Raw genomic sequence first — 22,677 nt, forward strand, 5'->3', positions numbered from 1 at the left:
GCAGAATCTGATGTCAGGCAAACTATTAATCCTGTTTGCGGTTTGCCACAGGCCATGTAGAAGACGACAAACACGTGGAAGAGTGTGTTTCTGGTCTGTTGACATCATGCTGTGCCATTGCCTCTTTCAGCAGGAACAAGAACGCTGGTCAGAGTAGTTGGGGGGGGGGGGGGGGAAATAGATGGAGCTAAATAAAGGGCAATCCTGGAAGAAAGGCTGTTAGAGGGTGCCAGAGTGTTGGTACTAGGTTGATGGTTCACCCTTCAGCAAGAGAGCAACTTGAAAGATACAGCCAGAGAGAAAAGGATGGTTTGGATCTAACAATCGCACAGTGTCCAATTAAGAATATGTGGTAATGCTTTAAAATGTATGTTCCCAGTCATTCCCTATCCAATCTAACTGAGCTTGAAGTGTTTTGAACAGAAAAAAATGTACAAAAATGTCTATCTTTAGATGTGCAAAGCTGGAAGCAACCCACCTCTAAAACCTTTTTGCCATAATTGCAGGAAAAAAAAAAAAAGCAGTTCTGCAAAGGTTTGACTTACAGAGTTGAATACTAATGCGTGTCCCTCTTTCCGAATTTACATCCCAAAGAACTTAAAAATGCGTAAAATTTTCTTTCCATTTAATTTGTGTTGGTCTATCACATAAAACCCCAATGAAACTCGTTAAGATTTATATTTTTAATATGACAAAAATCATAAGAAATATTCACTGAATACTTTTCAAGACTCTGTGTGCAGCAGTGAATGGTTACACCCACCCACTGGATTTGAAGGACTGGCACCTATACACTACACACAGTAAAGAGTACAAGCTGTATAAAGTGATCACTCTGTAGGGGGATTAAACGCATATTTCATGTTTTCTGCGCCGTAAGCTACTGGAAATAATATCAGCCAGTCAGGTGTGTCAGGTGTTAGGCACTGAATTTATTCCTGAGTGATAGCATAGCCAGTTTGTTACGCAGAGTAAGCATAATATGAAAATATGGAGTATTAAATAGAATGTCAAAACAGAAGGAAGAGAAGAGCTAACCTCAGGCCAAATGCAAATGCCCTGTAGCATAAATGTATGACAAAAATCTACTTAGCGCAAGTGAGTCATGGCAGCAAGATGGGGGAATTGCGAAACACGGAAACACTGACCTTTACTATGGTAATATAAATATGTAGTGATGTTCTACAACAGGAGGATGTATGCGTCTTATTTACATTGAACCGTTTCTTTCTTGGCACAGCTGAAACAGGGGGGGAAAAAAAGTCTGTTGACCTGTGAAAAGCTCCTGCTCTCCCAGGTTTCTAAAATAAAATCCCTCATACCGTCTGATAGTCTCTTTGAGCCCATGAAAAGAATACATTACTCAATAAATATCTATTATTAATATGTACTGTCTTGTGTGCAGACTCTAAACTATCACACATGGGGCTTTCATCTCCTGATAAAAACAAATGAGCTTTTCTTCCAGTTGTTTGGGTGTGCATCTGAGGAATTCATCTGTCCACTGTGGTTCAGATAAAATATTCACTGCTCAGTGTGCGCCCCTGTGCAGTCTCTGTGCAAACACACGGCAGAGCACAATAAAGACAGGGGCCAGAGTGTGCTGCTCCAGATGGCAATGCTGCTGTGCTGGGGAGGATGGGAAGGGCTACTGAAAGGGCTGGCTGCTGGAGGACATGAAGATTTTCTCCCTTCTGGGAGACGGAGGTCTCTCTGCAACATAGTTTCAACTGTCGAGGCAATGACTACATAAATAGGTTTGGAACTTTTGAAAAGAATAAAAAAAATTCAACAACCAACACCCAGTTATGTATTTTATTAGGATTTTATGTGGAAGACTAACGCATAGATGCACAAAGAAGGGGAATCTAGAAAGTTTTGGTGTGCAATTCCTGTTACTCTGATGTGTCTACATGTAATCCAGCTGCCTTTGTAGATCACCTGATGAGTCAGCTTTGTTGCCCTCATTTAATAATAATAATAATACACTGCAGTAGCAATGCTTCTGTTATTGCCTCTGAGGTATCTCTGCGTACAAATGGACATTATGGAAACCAAAGAATGTACCAAATATGCCATGGACAAAGCTTGAGAGAGGCTGCAAACCTACCAAGCCTTGACTTTTCACCCAAACTGACAGACGGCGAATCCACCAAGAGGTTCATGGTAACTCTGCAGTGATCCTGAGCTCAGGTGGTAGAACCTGTTTATAGGTTAAGATTTTCAGTTTGCAAACAAAAAAAAAACAGGTAGAGCTCACATGTAAAAGAAGATCATTTTGAATTTTTTATTTTTTTTCCAAATGATCTAGTTATTACACGCCAACCTCATTGAGAAACATAGTGGTGGTTGCACCAAGCTGAGGGGGTGCTACTCTTTAGCAACAACAGGAAAATTGGTCAGAGTTGATGGAGGGGGGGAATGGATGGAGCTAAAACCAGCCCAAACTTAAAAGAACGACCTAAGGCACAGTTAAAGTTCACCTTCAGCAGGACAGAAACCCTAAACATACAACCTGAGCTAAAATGGACTGATGTACTTTAAAATCCATTTTGTGGAAAAATGTGAAAAAGTTTAAAGACACTGAATGCTTTTAGCAGGCACTCTGGAAAAGGTTCAGCTCCCTGCCTTGACCTTTGAAACCATGTTGCAGCAATTCTGTGTCCATTTGTGTGATGGTTTCTCCACTTCCGTTGGCTTCCAGCGAGACAAATAATTTTACAAATTCCTCCATCTTCTGCCCTCCTTGGGCCTCCAATCCCACTTGTTCATACAAGAGAAGAGCCAAGGCAAAACCTGTCATAACGAATGACTTAAAGAGATTTCAGTGCATGCTCACAGAGGCGTGTAGCCAGTCAGAAGCAACAAATATCGAGCAGGCACGTCACAAAGAGCCCACAAGCGCACCAGCTTTTGTGCATGAGCAGCGGCACTTTCAGGTCATCCCAGGTCTATGTTCGGAGGTGGATTTTTAAAATTATGATTATGAGGCTGATGACAGTAAAATAAAGCAAATCTGACAGTAATGAGAATGAAGGGCATGCATTTGTAGGTGGAATAATGCGGCTTGCGTGCCCACCCCCTTGAAACACCTCCATGGGTCGACCTGTGCCTCAGGTTAGGTATGTAATCAGATGTCAGAGTGTGTTAGTTCTCAGCAGGTCCTCCACCTTTGTTTCTTTTTTGTTTTGTTTTTCTGTTTTTTTCTTGTCTGCAGGTTCAGCCCACACATTCACCGGCCATAAATTCACATCACAACAGCAGCGGCGGCAGCAGCAGCAGCAGCCTTGGCCACTCGTCAGCTTTGGTTTTCCCACTCTGCTAAAACTTCACACTCGTTTCAGTCAAGGTCCATTGACTTTGTATGCCCTTAGTCCTCGTCTAGAACACTTGTTACCTTGCATGTATTACATGCTCTGACGGACTCTTGCTGAGTGTAAGAGGGGAAGGCAAAGAGAAAAAGAGAGTTGACAGAAGTCACAGAGGTGCATGGATCTCTGAGTCACGGTGTCATTATTTCATTAGTTTTCTTATGCAGATCACAAAATACTCCACAAGAGAAACAATTTTAGGGTGTCACAATTGTGTGAGGTCACTTCTCATTTACCTTGAAAAGCTTTCAGATTGCTATGTAAATACAATTTCAATTTGAAGGTCAGGGTTTATCTTTAAAGAAAAAAACAAAACCATATTATAGGTATAGTGAGCATACATTTTGACAAATTACAGTATCTGTGGATTTACCCATGCAACAAAATTATTCTTAACTATACTTTTAGGGCTGCAACCACGCATGTAAAGAATTCTGAACAAACACAAAGAAAGCATCACCATAGCAAAACAGTGCAGAGAAACTAGAACTCAAAGACCATTGATTTGCACTAGAGGGCAAATATAATAATATGTTAAAGCCAGGAAGTCTTAAAAACTATTGTGTTTAGAAAAATGAATTACAGTCACTCGTTTTATCATTCGTTAAAGCCAATAGGGGGGAAAAAATGCTTAGACAAAATGGTGGGGCTTTTTGAACTGCAGATATGCTTTTTAGGACTGTAAATTTTATCAGGAAAGAAAAATCCTTCAGTAGCTGTGTTTTTATTTATTTATTTTTTTTTTTTGCTATGACGCATCTCTCAACACAAATTACCTGTTTACATTTACAAATGAATTTATAAAATAAAAATAATACCTCTATCTTTTCAAATGTAAAAGCTAACAGAACCATGAACTTTAAATTTGAAATATTACTGAATCCATACTGAATTGTGACTTAAGGGGAACTCCAGCTATTTTGATTGATGCTACATACTTAGCATGTAGGCAACATCTGGAACGACTGGATCATTTATGTGATTGTGTGACTGCAAAAAAAAAAAAAAATCTGAATATTGTATTCTGAATGTGTATTCACTGAAGTACAATTGAGCACAACTAATTAAGCATGACAGCATGTAAAGCCCTGACACCTTGGTTTCTTGCACAAAACACACATTTCTGAGCTATCAGGTGACCAGGAAGGAAGAAAGCAATTTACAATTATGCTTCATTCCGACTAACCATCCCTGACAACGATCAGTGTGGATCATAAACCTCAGCTCCAGCAGGTTTAAATCTTGCCCAGTAAAGAAATTAACAAATATGACCTTTTGTGAGCACGTAAATCCTTAAATCAGTGGCTGCAGCCATTATTGTTAACAAGCCCAATCCATCCATTTGTTCCCTCTGCTCCCCAAGACTGGCTGTAAACAGGCTATTAAAAAGGTCTGCCCATGTCTCAAGCGGCCTCTGGCCTTGGGCTCGCAGCACCTGCAATGGAGCTCTTAATGAGGCGGAAAATTAAAAGGTTTGGCTGGACACTGAACGCTTGTTTCCTTCTGTGGAGTTTTTGTTTTCCATTCATCTTCTTCTCGTCTCGTTTTCTCAGCATGGCCCCCCACTGTCACGAAATTATAGGTGGTGGTTATTTTATCTAACTAGCAAAGGGGTTATGTAAGAAAGAGAAACAAGTGGGTCTGGAAAAAGTTGTATTGTTTTTGTAACTCGTTTCAGTCTCAATTGTAAGACTTAAAATGAAAAGAAATAGCATGATCGTTCATGAACATAAAGTAAATTTCACTTTCTGGAATAAGTGACAAAAATAGTGAACTTTTTCCTGACGTACATGAATTCAATTAAATAAATAAAAAAATGAGCCAAACTTACCATTACACGTGCAAAACATTCCAAATGTAAAAATGTTTTCCATACATTTCACATTACAGTACAACATAATTTTCACATGAAAAACAATTTCCATGTGCAATTTTTTTTCCAACAGGTATTCCACCTATTACATGATATTCCCATATGTGAAAATATGTAATAATGTTTGTCAAATTTTCCTGAATTATTTGTTTAAAATGAAATAAAAGCAAACATGGAAGCCAGTTATGGTATTATCCTTTATGAAGTTAATTTCAGTTTTTTAAAAGCTTTTGCCAGTTTTGTACATTTTATTATGAGAACGGTTCTACGTTCCCCAGGTACACAACCTGTTTTGCAGAACTCTCAAGTGATTTTAGCGTGAAACAGTACACGGCTACTCACACCCACTGTATCACAAGTTATGTTTGATTTTGCACATGTGAAATTTATGTTTATTTCTGCAAAGGCAACAGCAATGTAGAGATGTAAAGATTAGGAACAAAGACTTTTCTTCCTGCATAAATTATAATAGTTGTGTGTTTCCAGATCACCAGTTTACCTCTGAGCAGAAAAGAAAGTCTAATGAGGAAATGATTGCAGGATTTGCACAGAGGAAAAAAAAAAAAAACAAACAATAAAGTGGTCAATCAAAGCAAAATAATATGATGGTGGGTGTGTTTTCTTAGGTTGTTTACCTCAGTTAAAATTCTTAAGTCAGAATTTGTCTTGTCCTGTTCAGTTTATTGGAGAAAAATCATACTTACAAGTGTGGTCCTGTTGTGCTTTGAATATGTCACCTCCTTATCAAGAAACCATTCCACAGGAAAACCAACCCTGACATCCTGTTAACCTATCGCTATGAAATATTAACCAGTCATCATGGCTTCCGTTTTGTACAAGCTGGACCCACTTAACTGTCTGACAGCAGTTTCAATTCAATAAACAGGTACAAAGAGAGCTCTATCAGTGACGAGATCAGACGATACTCTTAAATGCCACTCATGTTGCCTTTTAAAAACATCAGAAATGTTGTCACCCTCCCAAGAGACCGTTTAAAAATGAAGGGACAGAAATTATGCCTAGTCTGCTTTTTTTCTATTTTCTATAAAAGGACACCATAAGATTTAAAGGTCTGAGGGTATGAAGCAGACCCATAAAGCCCAGGAAGTCACTTTTTTGAGGTGAAATGTAAGTGTCAATATCACAAGCCGACTTGCTCTAATTAAATTTTAAGAGCTCAGCTGAGAGAAATCCTGAAATTCTTTTGAGAGGAAGTGAGAGAGCCCACAAACACGGCTGATTGGTAGCCAAGGGACGGGAAAATAGTTTGCCAAAAGGTAACAGGAACTTTCCTCTGGAAATGGCTTGCTGACCCCTTCCATTGACCTCAATCAGTCAGTCTTGCCACGTCTCACTGTTCCCCCCATCGTCTGGCAGTTTCCCCGGGTTACCACGGTAATGGCCTAATTTGGAAGAAGTTGTGGGAGGAGAGAACGAAGACACTTACTGCGGGAAAAGGACCTGAGTCTCCAAACCAAGGATTTGGCCCGGTGACCTTCTGTTCCTGCTTTATTTGTGTTGTTTTGCTGAGCAAACATCTGAACTGGTTAGGCTTTTGTGTTTAGGTCTACCGTCCTGGAGGAACTCAAAAAGAGGACTGTGTAAATGTGACTTACTGACAAAACAATTCTTTCAGCGGAATTCCAAAGCAAAGCCGTATACCAACACGGTTTTTCTGCTGCACTTCAAATCATATCCATTCCAAATCAACCAGAGAAGAATGACTATATTGTTCAGGGTGGTCAAACCATTACAGTTAAAGTCCTGCTTTTTTCAATTTATATTTATAAAACGCATAAAAGCTTTACTATTTAAAGCATTTTTATTTAACGATAATTTTGTTCTTTTGGTGTTACTGATCCAAATGTAATAGACCAAAAGCATCAAGGGTTGAAAAAGAATCACATGATCAAAACTGCAGTCGTCAAACTGAAGTGAGCAAAATGAAAAACTCCAGCAAACTCTAGAAGAGAGAAAATCCGGGTGCTTAAATAAAGACACGGTGTGATTAGTAGCATTGAAAACAGGTGAGTCTGATTGGAGCACTAATGAACAGCTGATTGAAAGTACTGAGTAGGGGAGCTGTCGAACTAGTAACAAGTGTTGTAACAGTAAAATGTGTTGGACATCCAATCATGGGCCAAAACTGAATCCAAGAACCGGTATGATAACTATTGATTGATTCCAGCAGAAGGAAGATTAGTTGTTTCACGATGAAAACCGTTATGTCGTGGAAGCCGATAGCAGACAGGGATGGTGACATCAGCGAGACGGTGTGCTATTTGAACCTCTTTCTTCACAGGCAGAGGAAGGCAGCTCCTTATCTGGGAGCTTTGGACCCCAAAACCATGCAGGTTCCACCAGACTGCTGTGGACAACTGATGCTGGCTGCCTTCCAGACCAAAGGTGAGACGCCCTATTCCAAGTCTATTTTTCATTGCTGGACAGTGTTTTGCTAGCCACAGCAGCTAATGAATCCTGACACAGATGTTCTGAATGGAGCAGGTCCCAGAGCACAGTGTTGGTGAGGCTAGAAGTAATGTAACTGTTAAAGCTCCATTCCAGTTTGATCACTGATCGTCCTGTAACATGAGCTCATCTGTTCTTGAGTACAAAGAGTACAAAAACAGTATGAGCAATATTTGACCCATAAGGGGTTGTTTTAATCACGTATCGTGCTTACTCCCTTTTACATGAGTTTTCCTTTAAGCTAAGGTAGAGGTAGCTGCAGATACAAAAGACATTTATATGGTTTGTTTTGATTGTAGGATATTTGTAAATGGAAATTATTGCTCCATTGTTGATGTCAAACGTCTACGCAGCCCTCCATGTATGGATATATTTTGCATGGAACCCACTTGGGTTCAACCAAGTCAGGCAAGCTGCCATTGGTAGTCAATGAAATTCGGTAAAAAAGTGACAAGTTTTCTTTGATGTTGATCAAACACCTGAAAAGCACGGCGAACGGGACAAATATGTTTTTTCCCCCACGGCTGACCCGAGGTGAGCTTTGGAGCACAACGTTGTTAAGCTTTTCTACAGAGAGCTGTCCAAGGCTTCTGTACTCTGATCCGGTCCAATGAGTCCTCAGCGAAGTGGTCACACAGAAGTATGCTGTCCTGTCTCCCTGTCGCACCAGTTTCACGCTGTGCTGCTTTGATGATAAGCTGAGTCATCCAAACTGAAGGCTGCTGTGAAAAACCAAAGGACATAAATGTACCTGGTACCAGAATGAAATAGAAAACGTGTTAAGCCATTTCAGAGAGGACAACACAACTGAGTAAATAATGCTATGGTATCCTAGTATTTATTATAAAAAAAATATCAACGTAATAAACTTATCTGTTTATATCAATCATAACTCAACTGATGTCTCATTGAAGGATTGAGTTCATGCATATCGAGAGGAGAAAGATGACTCATGGAAGAAAAAAAAAACTAAACAGACTTACAAACAAGATGAAAAAAAGAAAAAAAAATCCTCTAGCTTGTGTTTATCATTCCTGACGTCTAGCAGAAATCTGTTTATGCTGTGATTATGTGGCTTGGAAAACTGAACTACAGGAAAGGAAACCCACACTTATTTGGATTTAGATTAGAATTTAGAGATATGCTAACAATTTGGTATCATGTGTCTGTGACCTCTTCTTGTTTGTGTCTTTTTGTCTTTTTCTGTCTGTTCCCATCTTTCTCTTTTTCAAAAAAAAAAAAAAGCCCACCAAGAAACAACTAGTACACACAACTCACTAAAGTTTAGTGTTGTATATACCCAACAGTTAATTCAGCAAATTACATTAAAGAACAAGATTCCTGATGCAAGCAATTGTAATGAGCATCCACCGCAGTTTGATTGGTCTGAATCAATCAAACTATGGCGCATGCTTTGGCTCCTACTAGTGAGAACAAGGAGCTGTGTCTACATGAAGCTCCCCAACAGAGGGAAGCATTAAGTGCTCTAAAATCTCCTGGTAGTGGATTGAGCTGACAGTGGACTTCATCAAACACATGGACCAACACCAGCACATGACATGGCTCCCCAAATCATTACTGGGTGTAGAAACGCTCTACTGTACATTAAGCAATTTGTATTCTCTGCAAATTAAATTCAAAATATATTTCTGTGTGAAAAGAGAACTTTATTCCACTCTACAGTTTGCTGCTGCCTAGGGATGTCCAAATCACAATTAGAAGGGGATCCATTTTTATCAGTCCTCTGGTAGTCATCGTCACATCATTTTCTTTTCTTTTATGATTTGTCTGGGTGGGGTGTAAAATCAGGGCGAGCTAAAACAACAAACAAGAAGATCTATTTGAAACGCCATACCCTTAAAAATTCACCATTCACTGAACCTTTTTTGTTTTTATGCTTGGACTAATCACTTTGATTTTTCTAGCAGTGACATTTTGCATTTTATGACTTACCCTCCTTGTTGAGGGTCTCATAACTTTCAAGTCAGTTGCGAAAGTAATACCTTTGCCAAACACTTCTGTATTTTGTTTCTCCATTTGTCACGTTCAAATTTTCTGAGAATCACATTTTGCGTTTCCATTAGCTGGAAGCCAAGATCATCGTAATTAAATGAAAAATAAACACTTGAAATGTAGTCCTCCTGTTTGCAATAGAGCTTTACAGCATAAGTTTCAGTTTTTAAAAAGAATTAGTGAAACACAAACTTTCTGATGATATCCTAATATAGTGATATGCACCTGTCACTTCTGACATAAAATGAATGAGAGATGGTTATTAGGGAGACAGAGATGACTTGGATTCCCTAGTTTAGCAGTTTAGCTAATATGTCCACCTCCAGTAAACAGGACACATTAGGTGGAAGGATTTACATCTGAATCCCAAAAGAAAAAAAGAAAAAAATAACTCCATAGCCTGAAACAAAAATATTTATCATACTACAGCTAGTGAAGAAAATTTCTAGAAACATTATACACAATTTGAATGCCATTCCATGACACAATTGGAAGCATATTGTGACAATGTAAAAGGCATAATAATAAATGTAATGCTGTTGGAGGGGGGGGGAGTTTACCAGAGAAGTGTCCTGATAAACTATACCACTAAGTGTGTTTTCTCACCAGTGTCAGATAAATAATAGAAACACTTTCCAAAGGCCCACCACAGAGACCAGAAGCCTGTCAATTACATCAGAGAGCAGAAGATTCTAAATTAGTCCTTTTCTGGGAAAAACTCTACTCCAATATGCAGTTTTGTTCCTAAATGCACACTTAGGATGTTATAAATATTAAACAATCAGAGAGTGTGATCAAAATACTCATGATCATTTTATTAATGTGCTGTGAAAAGCCCAGAACAAGGAAGGAATTATCTACGCTTGGCTGATTGACAGACCAAAGTTATCACTCATGATTTTCTCCGACTGATCCGGTACGTCTCCGGGACTGTACGTATATATCTGCAAAACTGGCAGAGACATCACTCGCTTTCTTCTCCATTCTTGATACTTGTGATGAAGTGGTGGGTGTGATAGAAAATCTCTCTCATCCCTTTCCCTGCAGTTAAGATGGCAACCAGACGAGCAGGAAGAGAAAGCGGCATGCCATGGCGGCTTCCATCACTTATCCGCCACTCATCCATGATTGAAAGGCATCTGCAAGCCTGAAGGATTGCAACATTTATATCATGCTCCTTAAAAAAAAAAAAAAAAGATCAAAAGGGAAGTATCGGATTTAGTTAATATTGACAGAGAACTAAAGAGAAAGAGAAAGTCTAAATAAAGTGTAAGTTGGTTTCCTCTTGGGTAAAGCTTCGACTTTTTGTCTTTCGGTTTCCTTAGTTCCTGCACTAATCTTTTGGATGGATTCAGCTAAATTCTTACAGTATGTGAGAGAACATAAACGGAGAGCATCCAGGGATTTGGAGGCACTATTAAGGAGACAAAATGATCTATCAAAGCAGCTGTTGGGAAAGGAAGCGGGAAGTAAGGATGATGTGAGAGGAAAAAGCTATTTTAGTAGAAACGCAGCGTCTCTTTCTCCTCTTCGTCTTTTTTCATCTTTTTCCAAGCCTCCTTCTCTCACTTGATCTGACAGCCCAACTGTGATGACCTTGTTGTGTGTTTTCTTGCTCTATTTAGTCTTGCTTACATTAACACGAATACATTATACCGGACCTTTCGGACCTTTGACAACACAAGAAACTGAGCCACAACGGGGTCAGGGCATCATGCCAACACCGTGGGCTCACAGATGGACGATCACAGTGAGAAATGAGAGCAAGTTTCTTTTTTTTTTTTTTTTTTATATTTCTCTCCCTTCTTGTCCTCCTTCTTGGTATCAGTAGCTTCAGGAAAGCAAAAGATTTCTGCCATCAGTCAGAGCCCATGGGTGTCTGATGCGTTGAATCTTCATTAGATGCCTGGCTGGTGTTGAGAGAGAAAGGGTTGAGGAAATGGTAGGAGGTGGAGGATGGGGGTCACCAAACTGATTAATGGAAGAAAGCAGCATAGCATTGCACGCTCCATTTTTTATTTTTTTTCCCCCACCCACATCCCGCTCAGAAAGCAAAGAGATACATCCAGCACACTGCTGCTGCTGCAAAAAACACAACCATCATCCAGCTCTGGATAGTGAGTTAGAGAAGCCAGCTTATGTTTTAGATGTTTTTTTTGGGGTTTTTTTCCCCTTCTCTTTCTCTGTGCCAGCGATGGATGGCTTGGACCTGTCAGTCACAGGTGCAGCTGGGGTTTGATGCCTTTAGAACATGTGATATCATGCTGCGATAGGAGGCCGGAACTCAGGCAGGGAGTCCAGCAGGGAATCGAAAGCACTGCAGTATTTTAAGCAATGTTTTAGGAGCCATTTGGCATACAAAACAGAAAATAATAATAATAATAAAAAAATAAGGTTTACATAATGAAAATTTATGGTGCCTTTCTTTAAACTTTTTCGCATATTAAAACCCTTTAACTGCCCGCTCAACCATTTGGTTGAGCACATTTTGGGTCTCTATATCTCAACATGCGGGGTGCCTAACTTAGCTTAACCTGATTGAGCCATCTCTGCCACTTGCTTGAAGTATGATATGCTAAAGAAATTAAATAGAGGGCACTGTTTCTTTAAATTGCTTTCTTCTTCTTTCCCTCTCCAACCAGGAAGTCAGAAACACAAAAACTCTGTCACAAATATCGACTGGTTGTGGTAAAACTTTGAGAAGTAGGAATAGTTTTCTGGCATATGATAGTGTTATAGACCCTATTAAACAGAATTATGTTACTTTATACCACCTAAAAAACTAAATTAAAGGTCTAATAATTTTTAAAAAATATGCTCAACCAAACGGTTGAGATGTCACTTAATGGTAAAAGTAGCAAATTAAGCTAATGTAGTTGACATTTGTATAAAATCAAAAGTCATTTTCCTCTACTGGTGCAAATATGAAACAACAAGTGTTATTACAGTGTCATACACTAAGAATAATTACAACAATATCTTACAAATTTTTTTGTGTGACTTTCTGAGTTGATATTAGCAAATATGGTAACATTTTAGAATAAATGTGGGGAAATTATGATTTTCACTACTACTAACTATTTAAACTTTTCAACCACCACTATTTACAATAAATCCTTCTAAGTTGTGAGACCACGCAGTCTTCTTGCCATTTTACCAAAAAATCCTCAAGAATCTGATGGTGTTCTGAGCAATGATGACCAAGAAGAAGTTCCCTTGGAGCAGCAAAATGACAACGCAGACCCAAATTACACCTCAGACTACAACAAAAGCCCAAGAAGAATCTGGAAGCAGGAAGACATTGATGAGTTTCAGGTTCTGAATTCAAAATTTGAACCCCCTGAAGCTCTGCCCTCACCCTATCCTGGCCCTAACCCTTTCAGTATTTAAAAATGTTCTTCACTAATGAGATGATTGAACATATCACACATCACACCAATTTGTACTCTGCTCAAGAGCTGGGGGATAAAATCAAGACTAGCCCTGAAGAAATACGGCATTTCCTAGTGATCCTTCTTTTTATGGGTGTTTTCAATTTCCTGCCACTGGAGGACTACTGGCACCATGAATCATGCTTTGACCTGATTGCTGACACTGACTGAAGATAGGAAAAATTAAAATGTAATATTTCCTTGTTCGACGCAATGTTTTTCTTGGTTGAAATTAAAATCAGTGTTTTGTGGCATTTTGACAGAAATAAACTGTATCCATTACCCCAGACATTTTTTTGTTGTTTATTTCTTCATAAATTAGCATTTTATTTTAATTTATCTACTGTACTTGGTATTTTTATTAGGTCATGTACAAACCTAGTGATGGTTGAAAAGTTTAAATTAGTTAGTAATAGTGAAAATTATGATTTCCCCATATTTATTCTAAAATTTTACCGTATTTGTTAATATCAACTCAGAAAGTCACAAAAATTCTTTTGGTAAGATAATGCCATAATTATTATTAGTGTATAACACTGTAATAACACTTCTTGTTTCATATTTGCACCAATAGAGGAAAATGACTTGATTTTATACTAAAGAAATAAATGTCAACTACATTAGCTTAATTTGCTACATTTATTATTAACTTACATCTCAATATTTCCAAAACCACAGGGTCTGTTGAAAAAAAATATTGATTGTGTTTATGAATCACCCTAGGGTAAAAGAAATGCAAGGAAAAACATTTTCACAAGTGTTTTTCTTTTTGTGGTTGTCAAAGAGTTAAACCATTAAGTGACCATCTCAACCGTTTGGTAGAGATGAACTTTAACCATAAAGGACATCTCAACCGTTTGGTAGAGATCAATATTTCCAAAACCACAGGGTCTGTTGAAAAAAAAAATATTGATTGTGTTTATGGATCACCCTAGGGTAAAAGAAATGCAAATAAAAAAATTTTCACAAGTTTTTTTCTAGGTGCGGCAGTTAAAGGGTTAAAACCACCAAACTGAACACTGTTGGTTTGAACACTTTCCAGTCTTTAATGTGTAAATAAAGTCAGAGCACATTTTCCTTTCACTTCAGTAATAAACACTAATTTCTGTCCATTCAAAGAATTACAAAAAAATTTAAAAATTTCAGTTTGAACCTACCCACTCAATGTCCTGAAGGGAACATTAATATTCAGTTCATGTATCTATTGTTTCCTTCATAGTTTGGTAATTATATTTTACTTGGTGTAAATGCTAACCTTTTTATTTTTTTTAATTTGTTTTTCATTTTGGTTTTTTGTTTGTTTTGTTTGTAACTTCTGAAAGGGTTGTCCTAAGAGCAGCTTGCCTTGTTTAACTTCTGAAAGCTTTAGCTCAGACGATAACTTCAGTCGGGCATTTTCCCAGCTGAAACTGATGTGAACTGATTTTTGAACAGCCTTGTGGGACTGTGTTTTCTCTGCGGAAAGCCAACATGGTGCATCTCAGCTGTTGTATGTTGAAGATCTGTTTTTTTTTTGTTTTTTTTTCTGGCAGATGTGCTCTAGTACAGTTCACAGCTTATGCTAAGCCAATAAGTTAGAGTCACACCATCGTTTTCCCCAGGGCGCCACAATGATTGGAACAAGCTCTGGTTCAGTGGAAAATATTTCCAGAACTCCCAGCATAAATGAAAGTAGACGAGAACAGCCAAGAATAATTTTCGATGATTTCTTGTTTACTTTTGAAATCAGAAAGTGACGCAGGGAGTGACATCAAACTGAGCTTAATAGTGTTTGAATTGCCAGAAAAGTCAGAAGCCCTCAGCAGAATCATAGTTCCTTCCTGTTCTCAGTTACAAACTAACTACTACTGGAAATGTTATTAGCGTTCAAATTTATTTTAGGTATTCAAGCGTTAAACAAAAATCTGCCTAGACATAATTTTGTCGAAAGAAACAAAATGGCAGAAATGTGAAAAAAAAACAAAAAAAAAACTAATATGTAGCCATTTTTGCTTCAATATTGGGAGGTTGTGATAAACTTCAGACTTTTCCACAAGGAATTCTGACCTTGGAAGACCTTGCTGCTTATTTATCCAACTTGAACCTTGAAAATATTAACTTTTGAGTAAAAATGGAACACAAAATCAATTCATATGTTTCTCCAAAATGGGCATTGCCAGTTTATTTTTCCCTGTGAAAAAATATCCACAAACTAGACAAGTCAAGGCCCTGCTATATTAATATTTTAGAATATCTGTCACTGGAGTGGTAACAAGCCTTAGAATTGAAGTGTGAAGTCTGAAGTGGAACTTGTTAGAGAACAGTTGTCTAAAAGTGTTTTTTGGTCACACACACAGCAGCCATCTTAGGCATTAACTAAGAAAAAAATACACTTCCAATCTAACTTAATGTTAAGCAAAGTGAACAAAACACCAGCTGACCTCACCAGAAATAGGAACGCAGACTATTTCACAGATTTAAAACTCCTGCTCATTATAATTTTTGTACAAAAAAGTTGAAATAGTTGCTCTGTGTCTCCAAAATATTTCCAAGATGAGCTTGGCACAGCGAACGTCAGGGTCGCGTCCTTAAATCCTGTGCAAGTCTGAGATAAGGATGGTGATAATATCTGGCCAACAGATCAGAAATCAAAAGAGAGAATCCTGCCAGGTGGTGGGGGAAGAGATGATAAAAATCAGACAGAATATTTAAGGAAAAGTACATTTAATCTTCTCCTCAGTTCCCATCAAATAAGCACCACTGCTCTGTGAATTTAATTAATGCCTTGTGCAGCTGCGGCAAGCATCATCAAGTGGCTTCAGTCGTCTGATAAACATTAATGGTAAGTGTCTGAGGATGTCCGCTTGTTCTTATCTTTAGTTTGCAGGGAGAGTTTAGTAGCCAAAAACATTTCATAAACGCATAAAAAAATAAGTCCTCCTCTGCGCGATTAGCTTTTCATGCCTCTGCATAAATTCAAGCTGCCTAATTACAGTTAAATAATAGAAATATTTGTTCAGAAGTCACACAGGTTCTTGCATCACACATTATGTGTATTTACATTTACATTGTTGGTTCTATAACTTCATGCTTTGACCTCTGACAGAATTATTTCTCTCCAACAAATTAACTTTTCCCTTTGTGATAATTACCTGTTACTAACATGGCTGCTTGTACTAGTTTTATTACTCCTTAATACTTTTTTACAACATATTTTATTATAATTTTCTTTTTTTTAAAAACATACATATTCAAATAGATACCTAATTAATTTAAATGACAATGCAATCATATTACTACACATTCATCCTCATAAACTAAATAATCTGGCAAGAAGGATCATGTTAATGAGAGAGGAGGCACTTTCACTAAACACTTAAAGGCAGGATTAAGATAACTTTTTGACGTATCTGTGCCTGGCTGTTCCATTCCTGTGCAGTTCTGTTTGATTATAATCTCACAGTTTGGGTTTTCTCCCATTGACTTAGATTCCACCAGTAGAATTTCTGCTGGGCCAATCAGTGAACCAACAAATACATGATGAACAATCACGTTGATTTTCTGAAGTGCTTTTAGAATTGTCATTTGCCTTCTTAGCAATGGCGGCAGAGGAAGTGAACGAAGCCGTTCAGTCCGTGTTGGCATTCACAAATGTAATTAACATGAACAGTGCCTGGTTCAGCTCAGCACTTCTCTCGTTGCTGTGCCGGATGGTTGTTTGCAGCGCAGGCGATCTCCGGTAAGCTTCTTAGCATCAAGCTGGCGCATTGCATACGTCACTGCCTGGTGCAGATTCCCGCACCAGCAACGTTTTTTCAGTGAATGTCATGTTTTAAAACAGAACAAAACCTCCCAACACTGATGTGTTTAACCTTTCAAAATTTTATCACACTCGAGCTCAGGTTTGTGGTATATCAGCGGCTTGATATGTAACTTTCAAATGACGAGAAACAGCTAAGAGAAGGGCATCTGCTCTCTGTTTTAAGACAGAACTCGCAGAAAAGTTCCTAAATGACTACTACCTGGTCAGAAAAAGACTTTTTATGACCACTAGAAAGTAGTCTTACAGAATACAGATTTGATTTCCAAAAAAACTGTTGCATCAGACTACCTTATCGCCCCCCCCCCCCCCCCCATCCCAGTCATGGGGTTGTGAAGCCTAATGTTTGATTCCTGCCAGAAGAGTTTTTTGATCTGTCAAGCAAAGATAAAAGACAAACGGCAATGGATAGACTGACTGAAAAGAAAATACTGTGCAGCTACAACAAACAATGGGAAGCAAAGGATATTGAACATAGGTTTAACTTATTAGCAATGGCTTAAACTACATGACCTAAGTGCATTTCTGTTTTAACACATGTACATAGATTGTTTAATAACAGCAAGGTCAATCATTGTCAAGGGAGGTCATAAAGAAAAAACGCAATAGAAGGTGAAAATAGTCAAACTTATATCCCCGACACATGTAAGTGACTTTCAAGTTGAATTGTTGGCTTTCATAAATACTACTTGAACAGAATTCAACTCAGATTGTGAAGTGTTCTAATCCAGTCTGATTATTATTTTTTTTCTCTGAAATCTTGTTCAGTACGCAGTCAGTTCAGTCTGAAATGTTTAGACCAGAATAGGATTCTAATAATCCACAAAGTATGATTGATGCTGGCGTCAATACAGAGGCTGAAATAAGCAGTGAAAAGTTAATAATTGTCCACAAAACCTAAACCAGGATGAAAATCTAGTTATACTGCTGCTTAATGTTGCTCACTTGATTGATTTTTGCACATATTAAATTGCCACTGGGAAATGGCAATTTCCTTGTTCTCAATTATGCGACATGCCAGCAGAGCAGTCATACCGGTGACATATAAATCCACTGTTAGATACATTAAACACTCTGCAAAGTGCATGAGTAGATCAGAGCACTTAATTCTGTGACTTGTTCAGAACTGAGTGGGGGGGCTCCATCTACATGTTTGCTCTTTCAGTCGAATATCAATCTTTATGCTGTGAATAAAAAATGTACCTTGGAATATCTTTAAGGCAAAGTCAAGTTGGGATTTATTGGTTCCACTGAGACATATCCTCGGTCTCTCTGTTTGACAGCCCTTGCAAGTTTTGGGAGATCATGCAGCTGTTTTCAGGTGAATGAAATCTTCATGCTTCAGACACCCTGGTCCTCTTCGTAAACCACTTTCAATGTGTTTTATGTTTCTGAATTATCCTGGAGCCTACGCAGTCTTAATATCCTGTGAGTTGTTCCACAACCATACATAACACACAAGTAACCCCTTCTGTATAAAAAAATGTGAATTAAATGGCATGAAGAAAAACCCAAATAGATGTACATTGAGTGCATTACTAACACCTACTATGTCTCTCGCTGATGTGCAAAAAATACAGAATTTGGTTTGTTTTAAGATTTAACAAATTGGAAAAATGACCGTGACATTTTTCTTAAGAAACATGCTGATTCATTTTGACAGACACTTAACGTTTATCTTGCAATCATGTTTAAATAACACGTAGAAGAAAGCAAGTATCAAAATTAAAAATGGAATTTGAAAATGCAAATGGAAAAATTTGTTTTCAAAGCAAATTTTGAATTTAATCGTGGGACGAACCAATGCCAGACTCCACGTATGAAGTGTAGTTGGCACTATAAGTGCTTAGGGGGCGACAGTAGCTCAGGATGTAGGGATTTGCCCAGTAACCATTGGGTTGCCAGTTTGAATCCTTGTTCCATCCATCTCAGTCATCTCGTCTCAGCTTTGGACAGAGCACACCACCCGCTTTGCCTGCTTGCATTGATCAGCGGGGCTGATCAATGCACTACAGACATATTCACCCATGCGCACTCACATCGGAAGACAACTTGGGGTTACGTGATTTGCCCGGGGACACATAGATATGTGACAGGAGAAAGTGTGCAATGTAAAGCGTTTTGGACATCTCAGCCTTCATAAAGCTCCATAAAAGTGCAGATAATTTGCCATTTGCCACTTACCTAACATTGAAGACAGACATTGAAAACTACAGTTGTCGGCACTGGCAAGGTAATAATTTTTATTTTGCTTTATTTACTTATTGGCAAGCACTACCCCAAAATCATAACTTGAAAACCTTGTCTGTAAGATGCTCTCTTTACATGTCCTATCTTGACATTTCTGGCATACAAAAAGAAGAATGCCTACATGTGCCAGGGCAGTTTACTCTACAGAAAGCATGTGTTTATCTGAAATGAATATTACTTACATATCTGCACTATTCACGCCTGCAAGGTCCATCGTCCTACAGCCATGGAAAATTGTGTTTTGTGTGTTTCTGTGGACGTCTAATCCCCGCTCAAACCGTCATAGTGGAAACCGGAACAAGAGACATGAGCCATGAAAACGTGAGCAGTCAGCATTCCCACCTGCCAATTGGGATCTAGAGATCTCCAAGATCAACCAGGATCCCAATCATCATCAGACCAGCAGATTAACATGGTTCCTTATTGTTAGGCTTAAACCTGGACCCAGCCCAAACATTAGCTTGGTGATTACACATCAATACATCTCTTTTTTCCCCCTAGAAAATATGAGAGCAATTTCCTTATAATAATATCAGTAAATGCAGACATGATGAAGTGAAGGACAAAAGTCTACGATACATAATGACAACAAGATTGTGATAACCTCTGTTTACTTACCCTGGTTTGAGACCGATAAATGAGAAAATGTTTCAACTATCCTCGTTATCTCTTATAACTTCAGTTTACAATAGCTCAAAATCTTTATTTTGTCAAATAAAATCCGTGTGTGGCTTCGCTCAGGTTGCAGTTTCTGGTTCTGTTTCCTCTCCAGAGAGGAAAACAGGTAAGACTCTGTTGCAGCTATCCAATTTAATACATATTTCTTTTCTTAAACAAAAATATGAACAATATCTTTACTCTAGAGTAAGCCAAGTGTACTGTCTATTGAGCTTCTGGCAGATTGCTTTTTGACCTCAGTTTAAGAGGAAAAGTTAGCAACCTTGTCAGCTTGCACAGTAGCTACAACTACATAGTAGCTAGTAAGAGAAATTTAGCCTCAGCAGTACACCCACCCTCCACCCACCTGTCCCAACTATTTTTTTTACAAAAAAAAAAAAAAGATTGACAGTCTGCACAAGACTCAGCTTTAAACTTTTCCTCATTTACTCCTTTTCTTCTAACAACCAGAAGAAGCTTATCATCCAAACTCCATGGGGGAATTACCTGTGATTGATTGTGGCGGCCTACTTTTCAAGGACCCACCAGAAGGATGCGTTTGGGGACAGGTATGCTTAGTTGACCTCCCTGGCTGTTGATTAATGCTTTGCGTGCTGCTGATTTCTATCACTCTGCCTGAGAGTGCTCAGAGAGGCACTGGAAGACGTAGTCCTCACTGCTTTGATAAAACTGGTGAAGGGAGAAAAACACACTTTCCATGCCCTCTTATAGGCAAATACCAAGTGATTTAGGTGGTAGAAACTCGGGCACTCCAGCTTTGAGCTCTTCCAATGTGTTGCTTCCACTGCTGCTTCCAATAAGTTGCAAGGACACTGCCCAGAGGCTGACAAAGGAAAAGTGAATGAAACAGGGCTTCACTACTGACACAACCCATAAAATGAGAAAAGCCGGGAAACTTTTGTGTAAACACAATTGTGCTTTTGTGTCTCCAGGGAGAAGATTTAACATCCCAAGAAAGGTTCCCGCGGACAGAGAGGCTCATTCTTAAAATCACAACCAGGCACTGTTTAGTAACATGCTACTGAAAGGAAACAGCCTCGGCACATGCAGACGGGGGCGAGGCACGCGATTCGTTTCATGTGTTTATACTCAAGGCCAAAGAGCAAAACAGGCCAGCGCTGTCTATCCCCAGGCAAAGGGTTTTTGTTTGACACAAATCTGTTGAACTTTGTTTACCGTTTCCTTGATTTTCCATTTGGGTTCCTCTCTCCACAGCTGCGGGGCTAAACACATGTTTTGTTGCAGAGGATTGGAGTGATACCTAAAGTCCCTTGGCTCAGAGTTGAGTGTTTTGACTGATAGACAGGTTCCCCTTTGGACAATGCATCATGTCTTTCTTTGCCTACGAACACTCAGAGCATCACATGAGAGGTGAAAATGCCTCAAAACGAAAAACAGATAACTAGAGGGAGTACTTCTGATGTAGACTTTGTACTTTTTCCGGTTTGTGGAGTTCAATAAATTCTTTAATTTTAGACTTTTTTTTTTCTTCACAAAAATTATGATTAACAAACTTTACAGCTGCAGTGGGTTTTTTTTATTCCATACTCTACTAGTTAAAGGCTGACGTCATCTCAGTACATCACAATTTTTATGGATGGTCATTTGCATATCGAGACAGAATCATCAGAGAATCCACATAAGTAATGTAAATTATGAAACATAAACATTCCTATTTATGCGTACCCTGTCATGATTCATCCATATTTCACCTCATCCTAATGAAGCACCATCTAAAGTATTCATATCTGTTTAAAGGTTTTCACATTTCAATGCAAATGCAGCTGTAAGTATTTTGGGGTATGTCTCTGCCAGTATTGCGCTGCCAGCTACACACTGAAATGTTTTCCCGTTCTACTTTGCAGCGTAGGTCAAACACAGTTTGATCGAATTAAAACATCTGCATACGTCAACAGTTTTCAATTGTTCAATCCGTATAGATGTGAGGCATATTAGTTGTACTCAAAAAAACCTAAGGTGTATTTGAAAACAGAGCTGTAAAGGTTTTTTTCAGAATTTTTTTAGAAAAACTCTCTGGAGCAGAGATTTTTAAGAAATACAGACCACAAATATTTAAAATAATTCAAATGATTTGGTCTTACTGCTATCTTAAAAGTCTGTCTGCCAACTTCACACATTCTTTTTTCGATGAGCTTTAAAACCAGTCACGTAAGGTGACTTCCTGTTGAGAATGGAAAGGAATGAGACAAATTGCTTCAGTGGGGAGAGCATGTCCCATGGGTGAGCCCAGAACAATACGAGCTGCTAGCATAGGTCAGGAAATCACATGTATGGGCATTTTCAGGCACACAGAATGTGTAAAATGTGCAGACCAAGTGAGGTAATAAATAGGCCGTGAAAATGACAGATCAGAGGCGAAGATAGGAAAAAAAACGGCACAGAAAAGCGTGGGAGGGGCACGGGGTATCATCCATCCAGGTCTGCGGGTGATCCATCAGGACGCGTCGGGGTCCAGTAAAAGGCCATATCCAGGAGAAGTAGCAGCAGATCTGGCCGCCAGATGCAGAGCACTCTTGTGGGGATGGATCATCTTCCTGTTTTGTGTGCTGCTCAGGGAAAGAAGCCAAAAAAAAAGAAAAAATGATCTGAGAATATCTGAATGGTCATGCATTTGAATGAGGGAGGCAGGGTGTGGGGCATCCAGCTGTGCCAGTCTGCCTGAGAATTACCGGATACCACAGGAATTCAGACAAAGCAAAGGTAGGGCTGCAAATACGGCAAATATTATCTGCTTGTGCATATAGTTAAGACAAATAATAAGAGGAATGGAAA

General features: G+C 38.7%; 2 long non-coding RNA genes across 3 annotated transcripts in view; both read left to right on the forward strand.

Moving 5' to 3' along the window:
- The window catches only part of LOC148153405 (uncharacterized), an 86,598-nt gene extending 81,172 nt beyond the window's left edge, over positions 1-5,426 (forward strand). Inside the window, exon 4 of the long non-coding RNA XR_015761691.1 lies at positions 3,218-5,426. This is a non-coding gene — a long non-coding RNA (uncharacterized LOC148153405). The remainder of the gene's footprint in view (positions 1-3,217) is intronic.
- Positions 5,427-7,261: 1,835 nt separating this feature from the next.
- Positions 7,262-20,660, forward strand: LOC106916587 (uncharacterized). Of its 2 annotated transcripts, none has more exons than XR_001418012.2 (3): positions 7,262-7,406; positions 7,547-7,650; positions 20,335-20,660. It is a non-coding gene; the product is annotated as an uncharacterized LOC106916587 (long non-coding RNA). The 2 variants fall into 2 exon arrangements; XR_015761661.1 differs by lacking the exon at positions 20,335-20,660 and adding an exon at positions 10,562-12,337.
- Positions 20,661-22,677: the final 2,017 nt, after the last annotated feature.

Source organism: Poecilia mexicana, unplaced genomic scaffold, assembly GCF_051168715.1.
Source record: "Poecilia mexicana isolate PSO_F unplaced genomic scaffold, ASM5116871v1 scaffold_20, whole genome shotgun sequence".
In the NCBI taxonomy this organism is placed as follows: domain Eukaryota; kingdom Metazoa; phylum Chordata; class Actinopteri; order Cyprinodontiformes; family Poeciliidae; genus Poecilia; species Poecilia mexicana.